We start from the raw sequence: 10582 nt of genomic DNA, 5'->3' as shown, positions 1-10582 counted from the left end.
TTTTCATTTTTGCGTGAACTGTCCCTTTAATGTGTGTTATCACAGAATAAATACAGTGCATACTAACTTGTAGTGCATTCTTGTGTACTGCATGCTAGAATTTTAGTGCATACAAGATTGTTGTAAAAAGTGAAAAGTAGTAGTAGGAAGTAATAGTATTAGTAAATAATTAATATATTGTTCAGCATATTATGCAATATAAGAATAAAGATACAGCATACACTGTAAAAACATGTTTTTACATTGTTTTAACTCATCAAAATAAGTTAAACAATTTGAAACTTTTTTATAAGTTCTGCAAGATTCAACTCCTCTTTTTAAGTCAGTGTAATGTAAATTAAGTTGAAGTGACTTAAACATCCAAGTTGATTGTACTTAAAATTTTAAAGCAGCAATCCTTTTTCTTTTTTTTAGTGTAGCCTACCAGCTCAGCCTGAATATTCAAAAGTAGAATAAGCACTAGAAGTTATGCACTAAAGTTTAAAGTCAGCATAAAATGGGAGTTTCAATAGTATTTTCCTCCCTATTGTGATGTTTATCCGAGTGAAACTGCTTCTCGAACAAGAACAAATGTAGGCGGGATTTTGTCCATCGTGGAATTGATGGGATGGTAGTTTGCGGTGATGCTTAAAATCTTTTATTTTGTTTAAAGATTACGAGGGCACATTAATTAAAAAGATATTATTTGTTTATAATAAAAACCATAACATTCCATAAATAGATTTCATGATTTCACTTTAATAGCAGTGGTTAAAATCCCTAACACTAAATATGAACAATAGCAATGGGTACAATGCTTTTCCACAGTGCAAATCTCTAATTTTGTTATCCAGTGATAAAGTCCTTGCATAACACGTCTAACACATTTATTTTTTATTTAGCTAGCAACAGTGGAGGCACAGATTACCACTTTCTTTGACCGCTAATAGCTTTCAAACCACCACCATCTGTCACATCTCTGAACGTGTTTTATTATTAAACATGTAAAAGACGTATGTGAACATATGGTCACACATGCTACATATTGCATGTGCATATTAAATCAAGCACCAATACAGTAAAGTGGCAAATGAATAGAACCACAGCTTAAGACACTGTTTAATTCATCATGACTTCCTCTGGGAACGAAACAAAATGTTACTGTATCACATAATAATACTGGCATACATGATTATAACTGTAATAATCATTGTAATTTTACTGAACTATTTAAAATTATGATAAATTACTATGGTGTTGTAAGGAAAGTATATTTTATGTTAGTACACCTGCATAGCTGTGTACAGTTCAGCACAGACAGTTTGCATTGCGGATGATTTATTGCTTCATGATCTTGTGCTGTAGTGCTACGTTAATAATTTTCATGCATCTTTTTCTCATGTTGAGATTTATATATATTGTATAAGCAAACACATTCTGGGTCAAGAAAAAGGCTTGTTATTCATGCCTCAGGCAAGAGAATAGATTTTGCATATCTTGTTCTGATTTACCACAGAGCCCACGCAAAGCGTTTAGAGTGTCCTTCTTATATTTCATAGAATTGTGGGTAATTTTCATTGCCATTATGTTAACCACAAACCAACGCTTACATTGTGATTTAATGCATGAGTTGTAATGTGACCATCATGTGAACCACTTCATTTATAATCTGAATATTTTTCTCTCAGAATTCAGGAGTGAGAATTTACGAGTACAATGAGTTGATTAAGGCTATATTCCGGATGCATTGGGCAAAATTTATAAAGATGTATCTGCTGACTTCGGGAACCATGTTATGTATTCATATTATAACCATTATAGATTAGAAGATATCAAAACAGCTGCACAGTGATAGTGTAAACATTGCAATGTGATCTTATTAGTAATCATAGGTGTTTGTATGTGAAATAAGCACACATTAACTGGTATAGACGCTTAAGTACTTAACATTTGTCAGCATCTAAAATGTAGACATTTTATGTATGAACAACAATGAATAAAAACAATTATTATTAATATTTTTAGGTTAATACAGTTAGGATCATTTTATTGTACTTAATTAATCAGATTAAATTCAACATCACATTTCGAAAAATATTTATAATACTTTATAAATGGTTTGATATTTATCATAATATGTATTTTTTTAAATTTCAGTATTCATTATTCATTTATGTCTGCTTAATACAGCACATTTTCATGGTTAAATTGAATTGTTATTGTTACAGGATTTCTTTGTGTAAGTTTAAAATGTATTTGTTTCTTGTCTTTTTTTTTTCAAAAGTATTGTTGTTTGTTTCCTTCAACATGCATTGGAAATCTGTGAGCCTCTAAACCATCTTGTTAATTTACGATTCAATTTCCAATTGTGTCTGCTAAGATTACTGTGGTAGATGTCTCATTCTCAAATAACACATTCCCACTCTCAGGACAATTTACGTTTTTGATGGAATTCGCTATGGCTTTAGTTGGGTGATTTCAGACCTTGTTAAAAGTTCAATCACCAGCTCCTCAGCGCATAATGGATTAATAGATGACTGAACAACATCCAGGGTCACAGATGCTATCAAGATAGGAAATGTTTACACAGATCCATATATGTGGGTTTGTTCAATAAAATAATGTTAGCTTAGTAGAAGGAACATGTTTATTTAGCAATACTGAATCACAGTTTATTTTATAACATCTAGTTAAGCGTGTTGAGTACAGACAAAAGTGTCAAGATTAATATTACAAGTGCATCATTAATATAAAAGTACACCTTGATATTGAGCCTCTTATTGGATGATGATCAAATGTTAGTAGGCCTATACTATATATTAGCAACTATTCAGTAATATTAAAGTAAATTTAATATTATACCGGTACATTTAAAATGTATGCTTATACCGGTAATCCTGTTCTTGTTCACACATACACTGAACTCGAATACTTCCCTACACTGTAAAAAAAAAAAAAACGTAAAAAAACTGCAATTTTCTGGCAGCAGGGGCGCCAGAAAATTTCTGTTAAAAAACGGAAAAATACTGTAAAAAAATGGTAATTTCTTCACTGTATATTTAACATTGGATTTCAGTAATATGATATAATGTTAATTTACCGTCCTATTGAAGTATTAATATCTGTTTTGTACACTGATAACCACCAATCACAGCAGTGATGAGTCACATAATCAATCAAGCTCAACACAAGCAGTTCCTCCACAAGAAAGTTAATACTAATATATAGAAGCTGCACACTGTCATTCACACAAACATTAAACACCATCATGGTAACACATGAAATTTTAAAAATACAATAAACATTAATTTAACAACATTAAATGTAACATAAACCCCTGATGTACATAACTGATTAGAAAAAACGAAGAAAACTATGAAGAAACAAACATAGTTATTTCAACAAAAATACATCAAATGTGAAGTGTCACAGGGAATTGTGGGAATGTCAATTTACGTTTTTTCACTGTAAATTATACAATGAGTTGTTTTTTCACTTTCAAAAACTGTAAATTTAACGGTATGTTACAGTAAAATTACATTAAATGTACCGTTAGATCTATCCCAGTTATTTACCGTATATAGTACGGAAACTTTCTGTTAACCAATTAACAGGTTTTCACTGTAGCATTTTTACAGTCTTTTACCGTTAAAATTACGATCATTTTTTACAGTGTACTAACTTATAAAGTATGTGAAAAACTACACCAACAGGATAGTATGTCCGAATACATGGAATACATACAGTTGGTGAAAAGTATGACCTACATAACTCTGCCGAGATTCTGAAGTGCGCATTTGACACTTACTTTCCCATGAGGCCACGGGAAAAGATTTGTGAATGGTGTTGAAGCGACGCAACTGACGCAGTAGGTCACATGACAGTAACAACATGGCGGATGTAGTACGTCCAAATTTCATTTATACTACAAACATTCATACTATATAGAATTTACTATTTTAATGGTTGTGAAGTAAGTTTCAAACCAAAAGTAGTACCTACTATACGGTCTGCTATTTCGGATGCAGCGAAATCGTCATACCGGTAAGTTACTGGTAATGTTACAACCTCTCATCCCGGAAAATTGCTTTTTGATTTATGGTATTTTTGAAAATGTCCTGTTCACACATGATCTCTTAATGGTAATTTACCAGTAAAGACTGTGTGTGTGAAAGGGTCTATGTTCACAGTGTCAGTCCAAATCCAATTATTTGTGTATCCAATTAGAATCTGATCTAAATGATTAACACTGTGTATCGCAACTGTTCAGATTCGATTTGTTTGCTCTTACGTTTTCTGGAATATCTGAGTTGGTTTCTATGGTTTCTCTGGCAATAATGTTGCATTGGTAGGCCTACGTCCAAAACAACTAGGATGGGTTTGCAATGTTGTCTTGCAATATGAAAAGCGCAGTGCGCTAGGCTACTACGTCTAATGAAGGCTGCTTAATTAGGCGTGGTAGCCCAGTAGCACAGCGCTTGTCAGAGACATAGGAGGCTGGAATGCACGACTTTATTTCGTGCAGCCGTCTCCGCCGCACAGTGAAAGAATTGAAGATACCTCATCACTGGGCAGCGGATATGTCTCCATTATATTATAATTTTCTGCGTGACCTGCACATCGACAACAACACAACCTTGTTTCAGCAACAACAATTTGTCAATCACACTTGCTAAATATAATCAGATTTGAATCGGATATGCACAACATTTTTATTTGGAATGATAGTCTGAACAAGGCTATTGTTCGAAAATAAAGTCACAGCACTGAATCAATTTGACCTTCAGTAAGTATTTAAAAAAGTTTTAGTTTCCAACATCGGCGTGAACTTTGGTCTGTGCGTGTGTGTGTAGTTGTATCTCCCTATATGTTTTGTCCTCACAAGGATAGTTCCCCCTGGAAACCCAGCATTTGTGTGTGTGTGTGTGTGTCTCCTGTCTGAATCTCACTCCACACTACCCAGACATAATTACACAGTACCTACTGACAGTGAAATAAAGCTTTGCATCTCAGATCAAAGGCTCCCCTGGAGAGATGACTCTATATCGACAGATTAAATGGAAATGTATTCTACTTTTTGTTCTGCTATTCCTCTCTTTTTTTTACTCTACTAAATTGCATAGGGGCGGCATTCCTACAAGAGCAACATGTATCAACTTCAAATGGTCCCTTTCTACCTCATCTCTTTAATGCAGACAGACATGAATCTGCTTGGTTTGGAAGGGGTGATGTGAGGGGGAGAGAGAAAAAGATTTAGGGTAGTTGAGACACTGTTTTGGCTCTTGCTGATGGGATCCAACCATCATCTATCTTTATAGTCTTGGTTAGACTCATACACTCGGAGTTTAGGATTTTGGAAAATGTTAAACAATGTAACGTTCTGATGTAATTGTAATGTGTCTGTTTTGGCTTTGTTTTCACTGCTCCTAATCATCGTTAGTTTCCTTGGTTGTTAATTAATTTTCACACCTGTTCTGTTCTCTGTTGATTACTCTCCTTGTGTTAAGCCCTTAGTTCTTTCAGTTCATTGTTCAGTGTCATCTTTTTATTTGATTGCCAGTTATTTCAGAGTTATCTCCTATGTGTTCTCTTGTGGATTCTGCTCATTAAAGAAGGTTTAAGTTACCTCTTGTATCTGTGTGACTCTCTGCAACCAAGTGTGACAGTACTACTAATAAGATACTAATAAGATTCTGCACCATTTTTTGTTCCCTAATCAAATACACAAATTGTGACTGATTTTATAGACCATGTTATTTTAATATTATGTGAAGATATATATGCAGTTTAATTGTATGACATTGATGCAGTTTTTTTTTAAAGTAGGCAAATAGTATATTTTCTGTATTTACAATACACTGTACATTGTTGGATGCATACACTTCTTTTGGGGATGCCCAGTAATTCTGCTGTGTAATTTAGTTGATATGATAAAGTGTCTGAAGCTACAGCTGCTCACAGCATTATGGAGTTTGCTACACTACAAAGCTCTTGATCATGGAGGTCACTGAAACAAGGGCATGAAAGTGAATTGAATCGATCCATATACCTGATCAAGACTCTATTTGATAGATGGTATTCCACACAAACTGGCACAGTAATCTGTTTTTCAGGATAAAATGAAAACAGGGAAAAAAAAAACAAGGCATGAAAAAAAAAAATGGCACCACAAAATCTGGGGGTTGGGTGGGGTGGGTTTTATTTATTTTAAAATATTTTAAAGCTCCAATATGTAGGAATTTTGTAATAAAATTTCCAAAAATAACTTGCACAGTGTGATATATTTCCTCCAGTTGTGTACTTACAATATCTCAAAAGTCTCCAAAGATTTTTTATTTCAGAGAAATTCCGATTTTAAATAACTGGCCGTCCCGGAAAAGAAATGTCGCGCCTCAGTGACGCAATATCCATTTTTTAAAACCGGATTTTTTTTTTTTTTTTTTTTTTTTTTTTTTACAACAACTTTATTGAGGGTTTTTTTTTCTTATCACAATAAACAATAAAGACCAGACGTCTGACAAAGAATAAAAAAAGAATAAAATAAAAAATATGACCCACCACACCGGAATATCGCATGGTCAAATGCGGAAGTGGTGGTTAAAGCGTTATAGCCATAGACTGTATGGTTATAGCTGTTATGGATCACGAACTCTTTGGTGAGTATGGAAGTGCCAACAAAACGAAAGCGTCCATATTCGGATACACTCAGACTGTGTGACAAACGGAGGAATAAAACCCAGATAAATATCGGCCAGGCGTTTTCGAGATGGAGAGAGCTGCGCGTCAATCTTGGACTTGACCGAGACTCTGGTCTCGCGAGTGTATTGATAGACAGGTAAGACATGCAACTGTCAATAATAGCACTCATAGGCGTAATTTGCGGGTGGGACGGGTGGGACATGTCCCCACCACTTTTTGCTAAGGTCGATATTGTCCCCACCACTTTTGAAACATCTCGCGGCACGAATGTACCAATACAAATAAATAAAACACCTCCAGTTAACTAGCAGAGCATTCATTTAGTTCGTTTGTAAGAGGCGATCTAGCACTGAAATGTGTTGTTTTTGAAATCAAGTGATCAAAGTGCTCGTTGCCGCTGCGATCAGATACAGACACAGGCGCGGATACTGTGTCTTCACTCGGACTCGTGCTTCAATCTGTTGTGGAGACTCTTTTCGTTCCGGTGAAATTACAAAACAAAATGCATACAAACGTATGCTTGCCTCATATACAACCACTGATAAACATAATCGGTTTTAATGAGAAGAAAAAAAAAACCTATACGAGTGCGGATTAGAACCCACAACCTCTGACACGCTTGGCAAAATTTCTACCACTGGACCATTTCAATATACACATTTCTACAATGGATTTACCGAATTCAACATATATCAAACCTCATTAAACGACAAATTAAACCCATGCACTATTTTAATCGATTGCTGGACATCGTAATGTTATATTGTACATACATCGATTTATGATTTAGCATTCATAACCCCCCCCCCCCCCCCCCCGTTTTTTTTTTTTTTTTTTAAAAACCCGTCCCACCCACTTTTCAAAACAAAGTTACGCCACACTTATAAACAAAGTTATATTGCTCTTTGTACTTTGGTAAGGCTTTTTATCACGTGTGGTGACCGAGCTTATGGCAGTACAATTAAATACAATCGGATATGATGTTAAAAAAATATATTTAGTCATTACTTGCAAATGTTCGTTCAAATTTACTTTTAGATATTGGTTTGAACACGTTACACAACACAGCATTAACCATAAAAACGTAAAACTGCACAACATTAACCAAACAAATCATTTGACAAATAGCTGTATGTTGTAATGGGATAATATAGCATAACATTTCACGTTCCTTGCAGTTCATTAATTATGATGAAATAAAATAATACGATCAGACATACAGGTAATACAAAAACGAATAAATTACCTCATCCGTGATCATGATTCATTAATTCCATGTAGATATATCGCTAGATGGTGAAAACGCATTAAAAAAAACGACATCTCCCATCGTCACCTCCTTCATAGCGTCATCAAGCTTCGCCTTTGTTATTGTTGAAACTGCGCCCTCTTGTGGTCAAATACCAAAGTCGCATACTGGAGCTTTAATATATAACTGATTAATTATAAATTCCATGATTAATTATCATATATTTATGAATTTACCTGAACTCAGTTTTAAATAAAGATTGGGCTAAATGTCATTACTATATTCTTTTACGTTTCCAGTTATTTTAAAAATCATCTGTCACTTTGTTTTAAGCACAATTCAACATAGATGGGCTGTTAGGAAATTGAGAGAATAGAAAAAGAGTTAAAGTATAGTAACTTTTTTTTTTTGGAACCAGGAAATGACACCAATTGGATATGAACTATGATTACCCCAACAATTATGGTTAAAGTTGTATTACTTTTTTCATATAAAAACTGAGAAAAACGTTTTGATTTGATATATTCAGACACATAATTAAACCCTCATAGTCAAGTGGATCTGTCAAGTTCAGTTTGACAAATAAGACCCCATTTTTCTTTAGAGAAGAAACGCATTAAGAATTGTGCTTCTGCACATACAAGAATGATACTGCTGATAGTTTTTAGGGAAGGTGACTGACCTAAAATATTCAAATAATTGATTGAATCAAGTATTTATTTTTCATTAACATGATAGACACGGAGAGGTCAATTTGTATTCTCATGAAACCATCTGCAGTTTGTTCATTTAATTTAAACAGCTACCTCACATTTGCTGGAAAATGAAAGTGGTGCAGAGAACAGAAAGCTTGGATTACAACAAATAGATGTTGACCCGTATCACATTATGAGATGGTTCCTATGAACAACATCAAACTACTATTTGGAATATCAAAAGAAAAATTATGCCATTTATTTAATAGTGTATATTTACTCTTTTACGCTGTGGGAATTTTGGTCAATTTAGCCTTGATGATTAGACTTAATTTATATAGACATCATCAATCAGACCTTTCATCACTGACCTGCTTGTACCTGTGCCCAAAAACACTTACTCGTAATATCAAGCCAAGCCACAACACTTGCATACATTGAGCTCTGAAATTGGCCGAAAGTACATATTAGCTTTTCAAAAACTCAATGAAGACAATACATGAGATAATGTGGGTTAAAAAAAATCCTGTGAGCACATAAATCCTTTAAGTACTTCTGAGTATTCTGAAAAACAAAAAAAATGTCTGTAAATTGTTTAGCTTTTCACAGATGAGGCCAAAAGTAAAGGACACAAATTCCCTACACTGTCAGAAAAAACAGATTGTCACTAGAGTAGTATAAGTGACAAATTGTTTTATCTTATCTGAGAATAAAACCTGACATATTATATAATAGTCTGAAAAAAAAAGGAAGTTTATCGAACCCAAAATCTAAAATATCTGCATATGTATTTTTTTGTTGTTGTTGTTGTTGTTGAGTATCATATTTGATACACCAGGCTTTTATGGCTTTACAGTAGTATGATATATATGGAGCTTACTTGAGGAAAAAAAAATATATACCTTAGTTTTATTCAGATTCAAAAATATGCAATCTGGGGGCTGTTCCATAAACCAAGATTAGAGTATAAGCCAGGCTTATTTCGGTTAGTCAGGCTTATTTTTGGTAGATTCGGTTTCATAAATCAAACTTAAAAAAGTTCAAACTCAGTTACCCCGGCAACTTATGCTGGGAAACTAGCCTGGTCCAGGGCAGGCTAACTGTCAGGCTAAGCCTCAGTTGTTACACAGATCCTCTAACACTGACCAATAGGAACACAATGATATTACCACTGACACTCTCTCATACCATTATTGGACTTTATTAACCACTATTAGTCCAAAAATAAATACACAGTATACAGAAAATCAACTTAAATAAGGCTACAATGATAAATTAGACAATATAGACCTATATATATATAGATAGATAGATAGGCCTAAATACAATATATATATATATATATATACACTACAGGTTTTCTTTTTTTACTGGCTGAATGTTTTGTGCCCAAGATTTAATTAGATTGTTTTAAAGATTTATGAATACATTTCTCTCTGGTTTTGTTTGGCAGCTGTAGTACGTTTATGATTAGAAGAACATTAGAACACAATCTAAAAAAGCTTTGTAAAGCATAAGTTAAAATCACAAAATTAAAAATAAATAATTACAAAAGCAGAGTATAAATTTTAACTGGTAAGATGAATCTGAGCTTAGTAATTGACAGTATATTAGCCTACATTTGATTTACCCCATTACAATAGTCCCTTTACAGTTATTGCTATCATAAAAATATACACACAGGTTTAAAATTCTAAATAAGGCACATCTAATGTCCAAATAACAAATATTTTAGTGTATATATATATATATGTGTGTACTTTATTATGTCTTTCAATTCAAACACATTTAACACAATTATACAAATTGACAGTTCCTTTAAAGACATCATATTTTCCCCCAATAAATATTCCTTATTTTTCCTTCTACTTTTTTTCTTTTGTGATAATACCCACCAACACATAGCCTAAAAACACACATGATTAGAACAATAACCAAAAAGTTCATAGACACTTTTACA

Source organism: Scardinius erythrophthalmus (assembly GCF_964197995.2).
Source record: "Scardinius erythrophthalmus genome assembly, chromosome: 25".
Lineage (NCBI taxonomy): Eukaryota > Metazoa > Chordata > Actinopteri > Cypriniformes > Leuciscidae > Scardinius > Scardinius erythrophthalmus.
This window is presented reverse-complemented; position numbering follows the sequence as displayed.